The 16,813-nt window shown below is 38.9% G+C and overlaps 1 protein-coding gene across 6 annotated transcripts in view; it reads right to left on the bottom strand.

The window, feature by feature from the left end:
* Positions 1-16,813, bottom strand: part of TLN2 (talin 2) — a 209,931-nt gene that overhangs the window by 122,566 nt on the left and 70,552 nt on the right. The window contains exon 1 of one of the 6 annotated variants that reach the window (XM_074838032.1): positions 1,089-2,050. The exons of the other annotated variants lie outside the window; for them this stretch is intronic. The gene's annotated coding sequence lies outside the window, so the exon portion shown is untranslated. Of the gene's footprint in view, positions 1-1,088; positions 2,051-16,813 lie in introns of those variants that run through there. 6 annotated transcript variants of the gene reach the window in all.

A 16,813-nucleotide genomic window follows, 5' to 3' on the forward strand; every position in this document is an offset into this window, starting at 1 on the left:
AAACAAATGGTGAAGACTCACCATGAAAGTTTAACTGGAAAAATAAAAAAATAGATTAAAATCTTCTGGTAAAATTATTGTGATTTTGCAGTTTGTGCTGCTGCTTTTACAAGATTAGCACAAATTTAGCAAACCAGAGCATTCAGATAAACTTGATCTCACCTGTGAGATCCAGAACACAGTAAGTCAGAACTTGAAAGCAGTTTAGCCAGTAGAGCATTGTGTTTAAAAACAAGCAGAGGCCTCATTTCTTAAAATTTAGACAAAAAAAAGTTCTTTTAAAATACATTAAGCAGTTTCTCAGCTTGCTAATATTTTCTTTTTGTGATCATGCACTACAGAAAGCATAAAAACCTGTGTTGGAAGGAACCTCAAGAGGCAGCCTAGCCTAGGCCCTCGCATTGCCAAATGACACATCCCTATACTGTCCCTGCCAGATGCTCATTTAATGCATTCTGACAAAGCTCCATTGAAATGGAGTCCACAACACCGACAGGGAAGCTGCTCCGTATTTACTTTTTTTTTTACTACTTCTACATTTTGAGGGGTTCCCACTTATCCAGGCAAGCTGCCAACCTAGGTCTTCCACTCACAGAAGAACCTTTCTTCCTTGCCCCGCATAAACAGACATGGCAAATCGATCCCTGTCATCTTTAACACAATTTTACAAGTTGGGAACCTGTTACTGTGTCCTTCCAATGCCTCTCCTTTTTTTCAGGGTCATATTCAATTCCTTAAAGAAGGACCTAGACACGTCAGTGGTCTCCTCTTCTTCAACTCAGTGCTCTTGGTTTCAGAGGCACCACAGGATGCTTTATCCAAAAAAGAGCTTATGAAAAGAGCCCATGAGTTATCAGCTTCCTCCAACACTATTCTCAAACATCAGAGAAAGGTTTTCATCTGCCTCCTCCAGATTACCCTCAGCCTCTAAACCTCCCCACTTGGCTTTCAGTAATAACGGGGACAGGCAGTTTCCAACTCCTGGGTAACAGCCAAAACAGGACAGCTGTTTTTTCTCAAAAGAATAAAGAACTTGGTCAAGAAAAAGGGCTGAGTTCACAGAGAAAAACAAGCGAGAAATAACTTACATGTTCTTTTATCTTCTATCCACTGATTCTCATCACATTTAAATATTTCTCTGTGCAGGTAATGGACTCTCTGCTCCCCAGTATCAGTCTCTGGAATGGCTGACCAAAAGTCAAAGACCTCCTGGAAATTAAGAGGATTTTGGAAGGAATGGTTTGCCTGGTCCTAAGCCTCGTGTTCTGTGAGTACTGAAGTAGGTAGTTTCTAAATCAGACTGTGACTGATCTGTGCTTGCAAGGCTGGAGACTGAAGTAATAAATTATGAATCTGACAGGTCTGGGAGAGGTAGCAGCAGCTCTGAGCTCTTAAAAAGAAAACACAGATCACCAGTGAGAGAACCCAGTGCCTGCAGGTACATATCCGACTGTTTACATCAAGGCCTAAAGCTGAACCATCACAGTGCCCAGGTTCTGGGAAATCGCAACAAAACAACATTATAACCAGTGGTTGAATCAAAATGAGCAGGTCTCTGTGTGCCCACAGAGATACCTCACCAACAAACCAAGCAAACAAAAATATTGAAAACATATAAAACCCAAGATATTCTCAAATGCTGAAAAGTAAGACATAAGAATGAGGCAATATTGGGTTCTTTAGAGTAAAATAACTTCAAGCTGGAGGAATGACTGCCATTCCACCTGCAGTTCAGCAGCAGCATAACCACGGCAGCAACAGCTCCCCTTCAGCTCCAGAAGTTAACCATCCCCCTCACAACTGCTGATGTTTCTGTTTGCATAATCACTTTCTCAACCCATTCTGACACTTTTTTTTTTTTTTTTTTTGTGTTGGCCATTGTATTTTTAAAGAAACTTTCCTGTACGTTTTGACAGAACTGGGTTATGGAGTGATTATACATGATCTGCCAGAATATCCAAGGCACCAATACTCTCCAGCAGAGGAGCAGAGGCAATGTGTGGTAAAGAACGGTCACTGTCCCAGCTGGGTCACCATAGCCTCTGGTCACTGTACCTTGGGAGGAAAACACTTGCAGCAGGCACCTGCACTTCCATTTGCACAGCCTCACTTCAAATCTCAGCTGAACCTGCTGTATCCTTCCCAAAAGCTCCCTGCATAGAAACATTCTCACAACAACTAGAGGTAGGATGCTGTTACTGTTAAATTACAATAGGTGTGGGCTTAGAAGCAGATACATACTCAGTGAACACTTAAACTACTTCAGAATTTCTCTTCATTAAAAGAGATTTTCTGAAATTCTAGGGACCAATATTTACAAAAGTAAACATCTCTTCATCTCTTGTAAAGTAGGTATTTTCAGTGAAACAATTTGAATATTAAATACAAAAAATGTTCTTTGCTGAAATAATTATAAATATTTATAAATCTGAACATTCTATTTCCCCTGAAATGAAATAAATCTGCAAAATGCTTTTCTATTAATTTAATGTTTGATACAAACTAAGACAGAAAACAAAGGTAAATATGGACAGCAAGTCACAAACTAATAAATCAAACAAAAACTTATTTGAGAAATGGCCCCAAAGTAACAGGAAAAAAGTCAATCTCAATGCACACCCACCCATAATTTCCACTGGAAATTAATTTAAAATTGCTTTTCATCCTCGTGTCATTCGAGAGGAGCAAACCAGAACTTTCCAACAACTAGCAGACTCTCAGAGCTGAGAAAACATACTTATTTCCTCACATCCTACTATACCTCTTCCTTTGTCAGTCCTAACAATAATTTCTACACATTGTCTGTGTTACCACAGTAAAAAGTGAACAGCTTTTGCATGGATTTACTCTCCAACTTCCTTCTTCCACATAGCTTGGCTGTCTCCTGTTGAGGGACATCAACGTAACTACACAGTCAGCAGGAAATCTACTTTTCAGATAAACATTCAAGAGTGATTCATGGCCCCATGCTCTGCTCAGCAGAAGCACAGCAGTCTGGACCACATGGCAGAGCCAACCTAGGTAGCATTTGAATGGAGGCAACACCAATGCACTACAGCTCTTGGAGTAACTATGCTATAGTGTAAAATCAGCAAATAATAAAACCAGAAGACAGAATCAGGAACTTTTAACTAAATTGGTGAAAATTAACCCCACAGTTCAGTAATGCCAAACCGGTGGTGTAACAAGATTAAGGGTACCTAATTGTAAGTATGTACAAATGGTGCTCTTTACTCAGGCCCCTAGTGCAACCCCCCTGCCGCAACTATAAACTACAGGAAACCAAACTAGTGGGACAAGAAATTTATTTCTCCCTGGTTCCCCCCAGCTCCTCTGTAAATTCCCTTCCCAATAGATGACTACCACCAACACCACCTCCCTCCTCCTAAAATCCTTTCTCAGTGTACATCCATACATTGCTAACAAATCTGGACAACCAGATCTGACATTTTACAACAGTTACTGCAGTTGCTGGCTCAGCCTGTCTACAAATTAATTGAAGAACACAGCACCAAAACACAGTGAAATAAATACAGATCTCCTAGAAATGTCAATTACAACTACTTGCAGTATGAGGTAGCACTAAAATATTCTAAATAGTTGGATTTTAACAGTGATGAAGTTGGTGGACTTTTTTTTTAAACTCATGATGACACACCAAAGGTTTCCCAATTCACTTTCATCACAGTAATAGATGTGCACTGCTGATGTATCTTTACTAATTTGTTTGTGCTACTCCGTGGTCAAAGTATCTTCTGTTAACAATAACAAAAAGTGAAACAGGTATCTATAGTCCTTCTCCATAATTTCTTCCTTCTTTGTGAAGTATGCACACTTTCTTCTTAGCTTGTGCACACAAGAAGAGCTCATGGAAATGTTCAGGGCCCTAAGAAGCAGCATTTTCTAGCAAATTTAAGGAAAAACCCTACACAATTTCTCTCCTGGGGAGAGTATTTCTAGAACAAAGGAAGTTTTAACATATCAAAATTTGTTTCCACAAAAGATTCCCTAAGAAACTAAATCATACCTGAGAGCCCAGATCTGCTAGACTGGGAAGGTGGCACTAATGTTACAACTACCCCATCAGCTGCTGTACAAACAGACTAAGGCAAGGGGGAGCAGACTTATCTTGAGACGCATTTTACAAGGACTCTCAAGAGATATGTAACCCAGGATAAAGGGCTGTGTCTCCAAATATTGATGAGGACAGAAGTTTGCATCATGTAATTCCAACAGGAATCAAATACCATCAAGCTAAAAGCATACAATAAAACAGCAGAAGAATGGCTTACTAGATGCATGGGAGAAATGAGATTTAGAGGGGAGACCAGCTACTGAACACTGACCTTCCTGATCAGATCATTCACATCCCCACTTGGCTTAATTTGTACCATTCCTACCCTAACGTCTGTGGTGTCTGACAGCTGATGAGGCCATGATGTTATCTGTATATTTTGAACTACGCTGCTAGCAAACTGAGAATGCAAAACCTCTGCTTAGTATTATCTCTGCTTAATGTTGTGAGGAGATGAACGCTTCTTTGCCTTCCATTTCACACCCTTGCCAATAGTGTCTTAAGTAAAACACAATCCAAAAATATCTGCATTTCTAAACTAAGCAAATGTGGAACAGCTAACACTGACACTGTCAAATATGGACTACACCCACCCAGTTAAAGGAAAGTTGCCACTGCCAGTGCTATGGTTAAAAGCAAAGCTCTGCTATGATTTAGGTGAGGTCTGTCTCCCTGGAGATATTTCTTAACTGGTTCATTCAGGCTTGAGCAAACACAAATCTAGGTCATGAGAACTGTCACAGTCTAAAAGCCCACATGTGTACATGTTAGTATAGGCAAAGCTACATATTTTTATAGTAGATTAACTTTGCAAGAAAATCCAGTGGGACAAAAGTTCTCTATCCTTTTCAGCACTCCCACCACCTACCTGCTGGCATAGGGCACCAATGAAACAGGATGCACTAATTCTCTGTTGCTCATTATAGTTGAACATCTAATTCTATTGCAATGTACCAAATACTTGTTTGGTGGACTGGTGCCTGGTAAGACCTCCTTAAGCAAAAGGCACTCAAAAATACAAACCCAGTTGTACTGACAGCTACATATGCTATTTCCAAAATTATGAATGCAAATGAAAGCATCATCCTTCAAAATCAAGGATGGTGGAATCACAAGGCAGGCAAGTGGGCAGATGATTGCACAGGCACAGAGGGTAACAACACACATTTCACTACAAACTCACAGTGGTACTTACACTAGTAGGTCTTTGCTGCTGTTGGCATCTTTCGTGCTTATCACACTGCTTCTTTCCAAGGAAGGCTGCACTCTCTTTAGTGTTCCACTGCTGTCAATTTGTAACTCATTTATACCATGATGCTTTCAAAGGTGCTTAAGGGGTGCTATTAATATGCTTTTTTAGAACACTAGGCTAATTCTCCACCAGAACATTGTATAGGAGCTGAATGATCATCTGTAGGCTGTATGGCTGAAATATGTCTGTATGTCCTATCAACGCCTTCCTCATCAATTCCCTGATGAACAAGACACAGAAAATGTCATCACTGCTCAGCTGACTTTGCCATTCCACTGAGAACAGTGTAGAGAGGTGCTTCAGGGACAACTACCACTGATGTGCAAATTAAAAAACACTGGACTGGAAGTAGCATCTTGTCAGTAAGTTTAGAAGGGAGCAGTGCGCACTTCTGGTGGTCAGAAAGATTAAACAAAAAAAACCCCAACTTTGATTTCTGTCTAATTAGCTCAAAGATGAAGGCAAGAGCAGTAAACCAATAGATTAAAAATTGATGTTCTAAATGGGCAGGTGAATACAAAGACATCAGCTTAAGGGAGTCCAAAAGCAGCCTGACAGCCTTAGGCACCACATGCTGTCTGGGGTGGCTAGTCAGAACTCTTGAAGCTTGAACAAGCAAGCAAAAGTATAATCCTTCCTTCCATCCATTATAATACAAGGAACTTACCACTGTACAGCACAAAACATCATTTATTCTCTGTAAATGTGTATGGAAAAGTAAAATGCAAGACCTCTTGTATGCCCTCCTGCCCCAAGAAAAGCCCTACTCATCCACAATGCCTGTACACACACACCACACATTCTGGTAAGCTTACAGTTAAAGCCTTCAAGAATCTCAGGAAAAATTCACAGCATGTATCTGTATCATGCAATACTGAATCTTAGAATCAAACTACTTGAAAAAACAGTAAAATGAAGGTTAACTAGGGCAAGCTTTGAAAGGCTACTGTGAAAGTAGGCTTTACTCATTAGTAAGCATTAATCATGCCGTTCTCAGTTCACACATTATAATTGTACAGGAACAGCATGTATTTTGCTAAGAACCCAGCAAGGAAGTACCCTCAAGCAGAATTATGTAAGAGACCAAAATATTTGAGTCTAATTAAGAGTTGTTTATAGGACAGTCAGCTTATTAGCAATTCAACTACAGTTTGCTTTTTAAGTCAAAAAGCATATTTGCAAACTAACTTGCTTGAATGTATCTTCAAAAGAAGTATGAATTACAAGGGACTACAGGAGGAATGCCATTGTTCCAAACAGAGCTGAAACAGCTTTTAGGTAACAGAAGCAAAGAGGTTGCCTGGAACTAGTTGTAATGTAGAAGTCATTAGCCTTAGGAGTAGAAGCCTCCAAATATGGCAGTCCATGATGAAACTCTTTGAAGAGGCCTTCAAGGCTTTTGTTCTTATTTTGCAAGAACACCAGAGGAGAAAGCTGAAAACAGGGAACATGAGTTTTGGTAGAAATCAGAATTGAATCAACACCCTTTCACTAGGTTCCTTTCCAAATGAAGTGTTTCCCTTATAGAAATGAGCCCTTTTGAAGAGAGTCCTTGGGAGGATGGTAATAAAGACATTCACAGATTCTAGGAGCATAATTGAAAAGAGTATCTGTAATACAGAAGACTTTTTTGTTTGGTGGGGTTTTGTCTGGGTTGGTTTTTTTAGTTGGTTGGTTGGTTTGTTTGTTTCCTTTTCTTTTTTTGAGGGGTTTGTTGTTGGGGGTTGCTTTTTTTTTTAAAAAAAAAAACAAAAAGAACTGCTTGTAAAGTTAATCTAGGTCCATCACAAGAGCTGCCACTTGCTCAAAGTGGGATATATACCTATACAGCTTCAAATGTATTTTCTGATTTCTGGTAATTTAAGAGCACACAGGTAAATTATAGGATAAGAAGAAAAAATGAACATTAAAAATATTTTCTTTTTTGTGAAAGAGTTAAGATTATAAGAAACTGATTTTCCAAAGCAGCAGATTTGAGTATTTGAAGCATTTCACCCACAGATTCTAAATCACACTAACAATAATAATAGGTTGAACTACCGAGTAGGCTGTTAAATCCAGGCTTACGCAGTTTGGTATAATCACACTATTTTCAACTGCTGAAATGCTATAATGTTTTGAGGGACAATTTTGAAGCTTTTATGTCTAGGTTTGCAACCTCTGAGCACACTCACTTCAATGCTTTTTTTCACTGAATTAATTCAAAGCCACCACTCAAAGTTCTGAACTATGCCTGCCATTCTTGGCAACCACCCCAAAGTAGGATGTAATAAATCAGAGTTGTTAATTTACTCATTAAATGACACAGCTAGGATATGACCTCTTGGGTTCACCTACTGCGGTCTAAGTATTACTCTGCATTTCCTCTTTTTTTTTTTTTTTTTTTTTGAAGTGACATGCGTAGGCAGAGATTAGAATATGTTATGGGTTTTGTACAGTAATATACTCTGCCTATTCAGAAGAAAATCAAGGAATCTTTTTTTTTGGGTACAGTAACGTTATCGCTAAGTTCTAGATAAAATGCCATGATAAGTTATATAAGGATTCTTCTGTTGCTTTCTTCCCACCCTCCTGAACATCATCTAATGCTGCCCTAGAACTTTTTGATCATTTTCTTTAAGGAGAACAGCAGTCAACAGTTATTGGATTACCTACCTTAGGGAACATGAAAGCAACTAATAGTCTGCTCAAGTTTCTTACAAGCTTTATAAACAACCGTCTTTATTTGTTATGGAAGCTGAACTACTGGATAAAATAAAATCCACTTAGCTACTGAAATCACTGAAATAAATCCATATTGATCATTTTGATCAACAGCATCTTCCAGAATTAGACGGGGTAGACAAGTCTTCAGAAACAGCTTTGCTACACAGAACCAAGAAAATTAGTGCGGTTCAAGTAAAATTATTTTTTGCCACTCCAGTGATAGGGTTTATGTGGAATATTTCTCCGCTCTCAGTGATGTGATCTGAAATGGTGGACTTCACAGGCACTGAAATTGCTTTCAGTAGGTTTTGATCCATTTATCACAACAATCAGTTAATACAATCATTTAGAACAGTTCACTAAAATAGGAAGCAAGGTAGAAAAAAAAAGTAAACATTTATAAAATGTTACTTGAATGAATGCAACTGTAGCCTAGCAAGTTAGCATTCCAACTACTTAAGTAAGCCCAGAAGAACTTGAAGGAGAACTACACAGAATTAGTAGCCATGCTGACAACCAAATCATCATCTCCATAATGAACCTAATTTGCTCATCCAGAACCTTCACAAAAGGCAATGGGATTCCTGACTTGGAAAACCACTATTTCTTGCAGGTCCCTTTGGAAAGCAGGATGCTTGGAAAGAGCTCAGTCATTTAGTGAAAATTTAGGTTGACAGCTTAGAGACCGTCATTTTTATTAAGCAAAGCAGGTCCCAGTCAGAAGGATATAGCTACTCTTCAGGCCAGCTAACTCAAATTTTCTCTGTCCCAGTATATAGCGTGCACTAAAATTCATTCTATGTTAAAACAGCCATATACAGAAAGATGAAGTGCACTTTAAAACTGTATGGCACAATATAAATCCAAGTGCTTAAGCTACCTTTTCTATTTAAACCTTCAGTATCTACTGAGCTTGCCAGGAATACAAATGATAGCAAAATCACTGTTGTGGGAAACATTCATTTCCATAGTATCTTCTGTCCTAAAATGGTGATTTAAAAAAAAAAAAAAAAATCAAATAAAAAGGCAGTTAAGGGGATACCGAATGCTATGTCTGTCTTTCCCACCAGGATATAAATCCAAAACTTGTCATAACAGTACAAACCCCTCCCATCACAAATGTTCAGCATGCAACCTAACACTGACTTCCATAATACATGTGTCTGTATAAATATAAACCAGCATCAGCTACTGATGCTTCCTGTCTTCTTGTTAAACCCTGCCATTATGTGCCTTCTGTACAGGTCAGATATTTATTACAGTTACAATAATAAAACATTGGTTCAAGAGTAAAGAAAAGCATATTCTGCTAATAGCCTACTGTGAAAAGTCAATTAACAGAAATTAAGGAATACATAAGATTGTGCAGTAAAAACAAAATCTTATGGTTTACTCTGAGGTAAATATGGTATGATCATTCAAGAAGCTACCACATGCTAATACAGGACTAAATAAAATCATAATTAAGAATCAGACAGTATTAGAAAGCATATAAGCAGCCATATGGTACAGTCAACTATGAAAGAATGCAATTACTAATGTTTCTAATACTTCAGGTGTTTGATTCTCTGACCTCTTCATAGAACATTCTATAGTGTCATTTTTTACTTTAATATTTAGGCACCTCTTACTGTGACTAACATCGAGTATTATGGTTGCTTTTCCAACAACTATCAGACATTTTATATTTAAACTTGTTGTGTAAACAGAACTCTGCTGCCATCATGGACATCTCACCTTGAAACACATGAAGCACAGAACAAAGAAAACATGAGTAAAATTACTGAGCTGACACTAAGCCCAAATTAGGGTAAGACAAAAAAAACCCCAATGTTAAAACTGCCAAAGGGTCAACATCAACCTAACAACCAAGCTGGCAGTAGTACTTTTAACAGAATTTGTTGCAAGCAAAATAACTCCCTGTTGGATTCCTAACATGAACCACAGAACATATGGTTATGGGCCTGGAGTCAAAATGGAAAAAACCCACTAAGTGCTTCCCACAGATATTTGTCAGACTCAGAGATACATTTTTGGTGTCACTTAACACAGTGTGTTACCAGTGTTGAAATTTAACAAGAATTTCTCCCTGCAAAAACAATTGGACAAGAATGGTGATCCTACTGACTCAACCCAATGCAACTTTTTTCTGCACAAAATGTTACTGAAAAGGTCACAGACAGAAGTCATAGCATGAATTTTTTAGCAAAAAAGGTACACAACAATTCACTGGAAAGGACTGGCCAAAGAGATACTTGCAAAAACAGTACTGAAAAGACATCAAGGGAATAATGTAAACTATTACATGCGATTTCTCTCTGCATCTTTCATTACTGCTTGTTGGCAGTTCCATGAAGAGGCAGGTCGTCCAGGATAAAACTGTCAAGCAAGTCCATCAGAACAATTCACTAACGGCGTTTCTTCAACATTTTCTTTACATAGCCATATCCATTGGAACTACCCCCATAGGCTGCTGAGCTGATTCTTGAAACAAAGTATGGGATGTTAGAAGCCAAGACCCTGGACACTTCGCTTAAGATCAATTAGAATACTTGTGAATGTGAAGTATTTTTCAAAACTTGAACTATTACTCTCTTATTCCCCCACAGCAATTTGACTAAATCAGGTTTCAGAAAAACAGGTACACAAAAAAAGTAAGAGAAAAAACCAATTCCTATTAAGTCAAACAGCTTAACAGCTCTTTTTTTCATTAGCATGTATTTCACTGCAGTGAATACTTTAACACAGTTTTCTTTACGCCTAATAATATTTATCAAGGAATTCAAAGCAAAGCCAATCACTATTTGAATCTAAATTAGAATTAATTCAGTTATGTTTCTACCTCTTAAATATTCTGGTCTCAATCCCATCTACCATAGCATTATCCAGACAATTTTTGCTCACAAGCAATCACAATTTGGAATCAATATGAGATTAACACAGTTTCCATATAAATCATTGTTTATCAATTTTCACATTGCAGAGATAAGAAGGTTTACAAAAAAACAGTAAAATTAAAATTAGTATTAGTATTGCTGTCAGCATTAGGATTAGTATTGCTGTCAGCAAAGACATCCCTCACTAGAAAGGCAGTCCCACAGAACTGTGATAATTTCATCATATCCTGGCAAATGCTGGGAAAGTACATGCAATGGTTTACACACAAATGGTCTACAACTCAAATGATGTGTTCATAAAACATGTCAAATTGAATAATAGCAGATCATGCAATCTCCTTCCAACACGTTTAAATAGCTACTAAAAAAAGCCATTCCTGCTCTTCCAACCTCCATCACCTACTTGAGATTTACAATGAATGCAGTTACCAGTCATAGTATCTAGAATACCAGTGGGCTTGCAGATGGTATTGCAGCAAGCTTGAATGAGCTTAGCGCATGCTCCTTTCATTCACTGATGCTAGCAATTGAACAGAGAAGGAATAAGGGCAGAAAAAACAGGGCATCTCAATACTTCATCATTTCATGCCATCTCAAAGGCTGGATGCTAGTTGCAATGATTTTTTTAAACATCAGGTTCCTGGTAGCGACATCAGCCTTCTCTCTGCTTTTTAGTTAGTAAGTAATTTTAATTTTTATTTTTAAATAAGAACACTTTTTCAACCAAAGAAAGACACAGGAATGGCTAGTCAAAAGAACTTGAGTAAAACATGTAGAGGGGTAAAGAGAAAAAAAGAGTAGCCAAGGAAAGAAATAAGATCTACAGCAATAGTCTGCAGAAGGCTCACTTACTACCACAATCACTGACACTAATGAAAACAGAAAAACTGAGCAAGGACAGTGTCCTTGCACCAGTCAAATCAACATCTCTGATACAGCTACAAAACAAGAGAACACAGAGATTGAGCCACACAAGAAAGCTAATGTACATCAGAGCGTATGTTTCAAGCGAGTACCACAGCATTCACTTCATTCCAGCTTTAGGAGCACTCCATACTCCCAAGGTAAAAAGCTCACAACTACTGGATAAGGAAGGAAGGGAATTACAAATTGGTGTAATCCTTATGAAAATTTCTGAACATGTTTAAACTTGAGAAAAAAATAAATCTCTGAAGAGACCAGGATCAAACCCCAAAGCAGCTGCTACTCCTACAACAGAGACAGAAAGGAAGAGAACATAAAACACTGCTGAACTTTTATCAGGGTGTAACAGTGTGCACAAACATTACATGTCAGTTAGATTATACTTAGCCTAGCACACTGCCAACTGTGTGCTAATCTAAGGTCAGACCTCCTCCTACATCAAATGTGCTCAGAAAGAGACTCTGGCAATGATCTTACTGAAAAGCTCAAAGTCAACAGACTTCAATTGGTTGAATTCAGATATTCCATTATTTTTCTTAGCAAAGCCTATTTCAAGATGTACCTAAAACTATGATGTACCTAAACCAAAGCCTATTTCAAGATGTACCTAAAACACCGGATGATTCCTGTATCTTGTAACTATTAGCTCCCATAAGTGTCTTAAAATGCATTAGTAATGCAGAGCATGAATATACTCAGTATGTGCTATATATGGAAGAACACACTCATTCTACACCTAGATACACAGACACATACATGTATATATGAACAGATCTATATGAGCACACACACAACTGAAAAGACAGGATGTTAGATAGGCTAGCATTTGTGACATAGGTATAAATTTATAACAACCACCACAAAAATGCATTGAACTCCAGCTACTGTCACTGCACTATCCAGAAGAGGATTACTGAGTGCATTCTCCACAGAAACCATCCCTCCAAAAAACTCAGTTTCTTAAGTCAGAATAAAATGACCTACCAGAACCTCCTCCACCTCAGTTGATGGTCAACAGCATCAACAGAGAATGCAGTTCAGGGGGAAATTTGTTGATTAAACAGAACCCAGGACCACAAAGGAATCAACGCCATCTTGAACCGTTACACATCACTCCTATTTCATTCCAATATTCTGTACTACATACAGTCTCCTAGAAGACTTAAGCCACCACCCTTTGCAATGTACACAAAAAGACCAAAGGGCAATAAAAAAAGTTACTGCATAAAAAGGAAAAGAGATGGTTTTCCAAGTGCAGGTGGGAAAAATAATCTGTCATTGTCACTGCTTCTGTTGATTATAGCCAGCAGCAATGGGAAAATCAACTGAGATGCAATTTAAAACTACAGATAATCATTTTCCTACCTAAAGACATGAGGTTACAGCTAGGGCTTCCACTTGTTTCAGCTGGAATCAATCTTTGACAGTTACCATATTTTGGCTATCAAGGAGATCCTCACCAAGCAGCTCCAAGATTAAAGATTTTTTTACTTAATGGCTATTTAGGTGGGAATCAAAGGAATGTCTTAAACACAGATAGTCAGAAGCATTTGAAGTGGTCCTGCGATTCAAGCAACTGAGTTGCAAATCGGTGACAGACTCTCCCTGTAGGGTTTCCACCTGCAAACAGAATTTCCATTAAAAAAGGTCTTATGTTAAGGAAGGCTACAATAAGTAGGGCAACAAGATTTCCCAGTTGGAAATTTCACAGATTCACCAATGATTCTAAGTATACAGTCTGAAAAATACCTCCTTCTCACACCACATCCTTAAAGGGAAAAATCACAACAAAAAGACTTTACAGCAACAGCTGAACAGCTCTTTTTCACTCCAGTGTATTATAATTCATGTTTCTCCTTTCTCAGCTTCAGAGAAGAGTTCAGTGTTAATTTCCACAGACAACATCACACAGCCAAATTTATTTAGTTTTCATTTTTATATACTTTCTAGGGTGTTCCCAGCTCTTACTCCTGTGCCAAAACTTTCATTTTTACTGCTGACTTCCACAGTGAATTTCAGGCACTTCCGAAAATAAATCCATGAAAGATGAGACAGAAAATATGATGACACTTGGATTAATAACATCACAGGGGACAGCTGTGCAGGGAGATTCATTCTTTCCATCACTGTGTAAAACCTCTCCAGCTCCAAGTAGCTACAGATTCATGGAATTCTGTTTGTCATGAGATGTAGGCTCAACTTGTCACCTAGCAAATGGGCCTTGTCTGAAACCAGCACCTCTTTTCTGAGAAATAGAAGACTGTTCAAAGTCCTGAAGGCATACATTAAATTTTCCGTTTATTTTCTTTTAATTGTTTAAATGAGTTTTGAAAACAATTCCTGGTTTAAAGGAACAATAAGCCCAACAGAATCCCTAAACCTAAGCTGCTATTAATGTTGTGAAAATTCCACAGAGTTATAAACCTGTATTTAAAACTAGAGTATGTCATCCCCCTAACTTCATACTATAAAAACACAAGGAGGGGTGCATTTCTAAATAGAAATCCATATCCATCCTTATCTGATCTCATCAGGGTTATCATCTTCTGCACACGGTGGAAATCATGTTATTTCTGTAGCAACACCAAAGCACAATGTATACAGGCAAGAGGTTATGCCAATACTTGATAAAGATCTGTTAACTATTTTGGTATCTATTATCATCTGAAAAGAAACACATAAACCACAACTGCAGAAACACAGAGCATGTTCACAAATAATTAAAGAACTCAGCTTTATTTTTAAAAACACATGTGTTAGCAAAAAGGTATTAAAATGACTGCCATGGCAAATAACATATTTAATGATATACCAAGCGTCAGTTTTAGAAGTACTGTTTGACTTTGTGTCATGGTTTGAGGCCAGAGGGCAACTGAGCACCATGCAGCTGCTCGCTCACTCCTTTCCCCTTCAGGAATGGGAAAGAGAAAATACAGTAAAAGGCTCAGGAATCGAGGTAAGGACAGAGAGGGATGATTCACCCATTATAGTCACAGGTAAGACAGACTCATTAGGAGAAGAACAACATCATCAATTTAATTCAAACACACCAATGACAACGCTTAACAGAATAGGACAGTGAGGAGCACTACCACATCTTAAACCCCTCCCTTCTTCCTGGGCTCAGCTTTGCTCCCAGTTTCTCTACCTCATCCTCTCCAGTGGCACAGTGGGGCAGGGGATGGGGGTTGTGGTCAGTCCCACCACTCCTTTCTCCTCAGGGGGAAGATTTCTCACACTCTTCCCCTGCTGCAGCGTGGTGTCCCTCCCAGGGCAGACAGTCCTCCATGAACTTTCTCCGATGTGACTCCTTCCCACAGGCTGCAGCTCTTCCCAAACTGCTCCAGTGTGGGTCCCTCCCACATGTTTCAGCCCTCCCAGCACCAAACTACAACAGCAGGGGCTTCCCACAGCATCCGGGCCTTCTCTGGGCGCAGCCCCTGCTCCGGCGTGGGGTCCTCCATGGGCTGCAGGTCGGCATCTGCTCCCCCGGTGACCCCCATGGGCTGCAGGGCACAGCCGGCCCTCTCACCACGGGCTGAGGAGGGTCTCTGCTCCAGAGCACATCCCCCTGCCTCTTCTCCTCCTCTCTTCCACTGACCTCAGTGTTTGCAGAAGTGTCTCTACAACTCCTCCTCCCAACTCCCACCCCTCCTCCCACATTCCCCTTCTTAAATACATTATCACAGAGGCACAGTCACCATCACTAACTGGCCCGGCCTTGACTTGGAGCTAGGGGAGCTTCGAGAAGCTTCTCACAGGGGCCACTGCTGTAGCCCCCTCCCCTGCTACCAAAAACCCATCACACACACACAAACCCAACACACTTTGATATACCATGTTTTTAGGTTTGTGCATATACACTAATGTTACATAAACACAGCATATTTGTGTGTGCATGTATGGTACAAGCACATGCACACATACATCCCTAAAAATCATCATGGCTTGGAAGCGTTGCATATCATTGAGAGAGTTTCCAATTGAAAAGGAACTAAAGAGAATACACAGTTCCCTAATATGTTGTCTAGTGCAATGAGTGCACTCAAGGTCAAAGTCTTCCTCCTACTCTTCCTTCCTCCACTAGCATCACTGACTGAATGGCTGACTACTTTAGCTGTAAATTTAAGACCTCAACAACACATATCAAGCATTTAAAATAAAACCTCTTTACAGTTACTGCAGGCTCAGCATCGTTAATCAGCTCCAGTTGCACCATTGGATCCAGTTGCTCATTGGATTCATCATATTGAATTATATACTTACAGTCTGATTAATAATGCAATACTTTAAAAATCTGAAGTAATCTTATCCATGGACTAGCAGCAGAAGGATATAGAGAAAATATTAAATGGAAAAATTTGAAATAAAACTTCGGCATAATTGCTGATACTAGTGGCACAGTCCCACTGTTTTTTTGGAGGGGCAGGGGGGCTACTACCACAGTTAATAAAAGAAATGCCACAAATCACTGATTTTTTACAAGATGTTTAACTAAACATATTTGGAATTAAGTACTGTGCTAAATCTTATATTCTGCACCCGAATGGTGTACGACATTCACCCAGCATTACACAATTGAAACCTACACTAAAGTTCTTATGCATAAACATGAGATTAATTGACTTACTTCTTCAAGCCTTCCACATCCTTCTTACTAGTACAGAAATGTTCCATTACAGGGAAGAGTCCTTTTATGCTGTTGTATTTTATTTGCTTGGGCAACTCCAATCCTCTCCCTCTAAGATGTACCTTACTGTAACAACTAGGCAAGACAGCAGTGAAATGTTTTCTTGTATAACACTTTTCTTGCCTACTACAACCTAAGCCCACACCACTATTTCCCAGTTCTCTCCATTAAAACATCAAATAAGTTTCTTCACAGTTCCAAGTTCTATTTACATCCTATTCTCTTGGTATAAAACATACACTTCATTCAAAATGGGGAAAACAAGCACC

Source organism: Strix aluco, chromosome 12, assembly GCF_031877795.1.
Source record: "Strix aluco isolate bStrAlu1 chromosome 12, bStrAlu1.hap1, whole genome shotgun sequence".
NCBI lineage: Eukaryota > Metazoa > Chordata > Aves > Strigiformes > Strigidae > Strix > Strix aluco.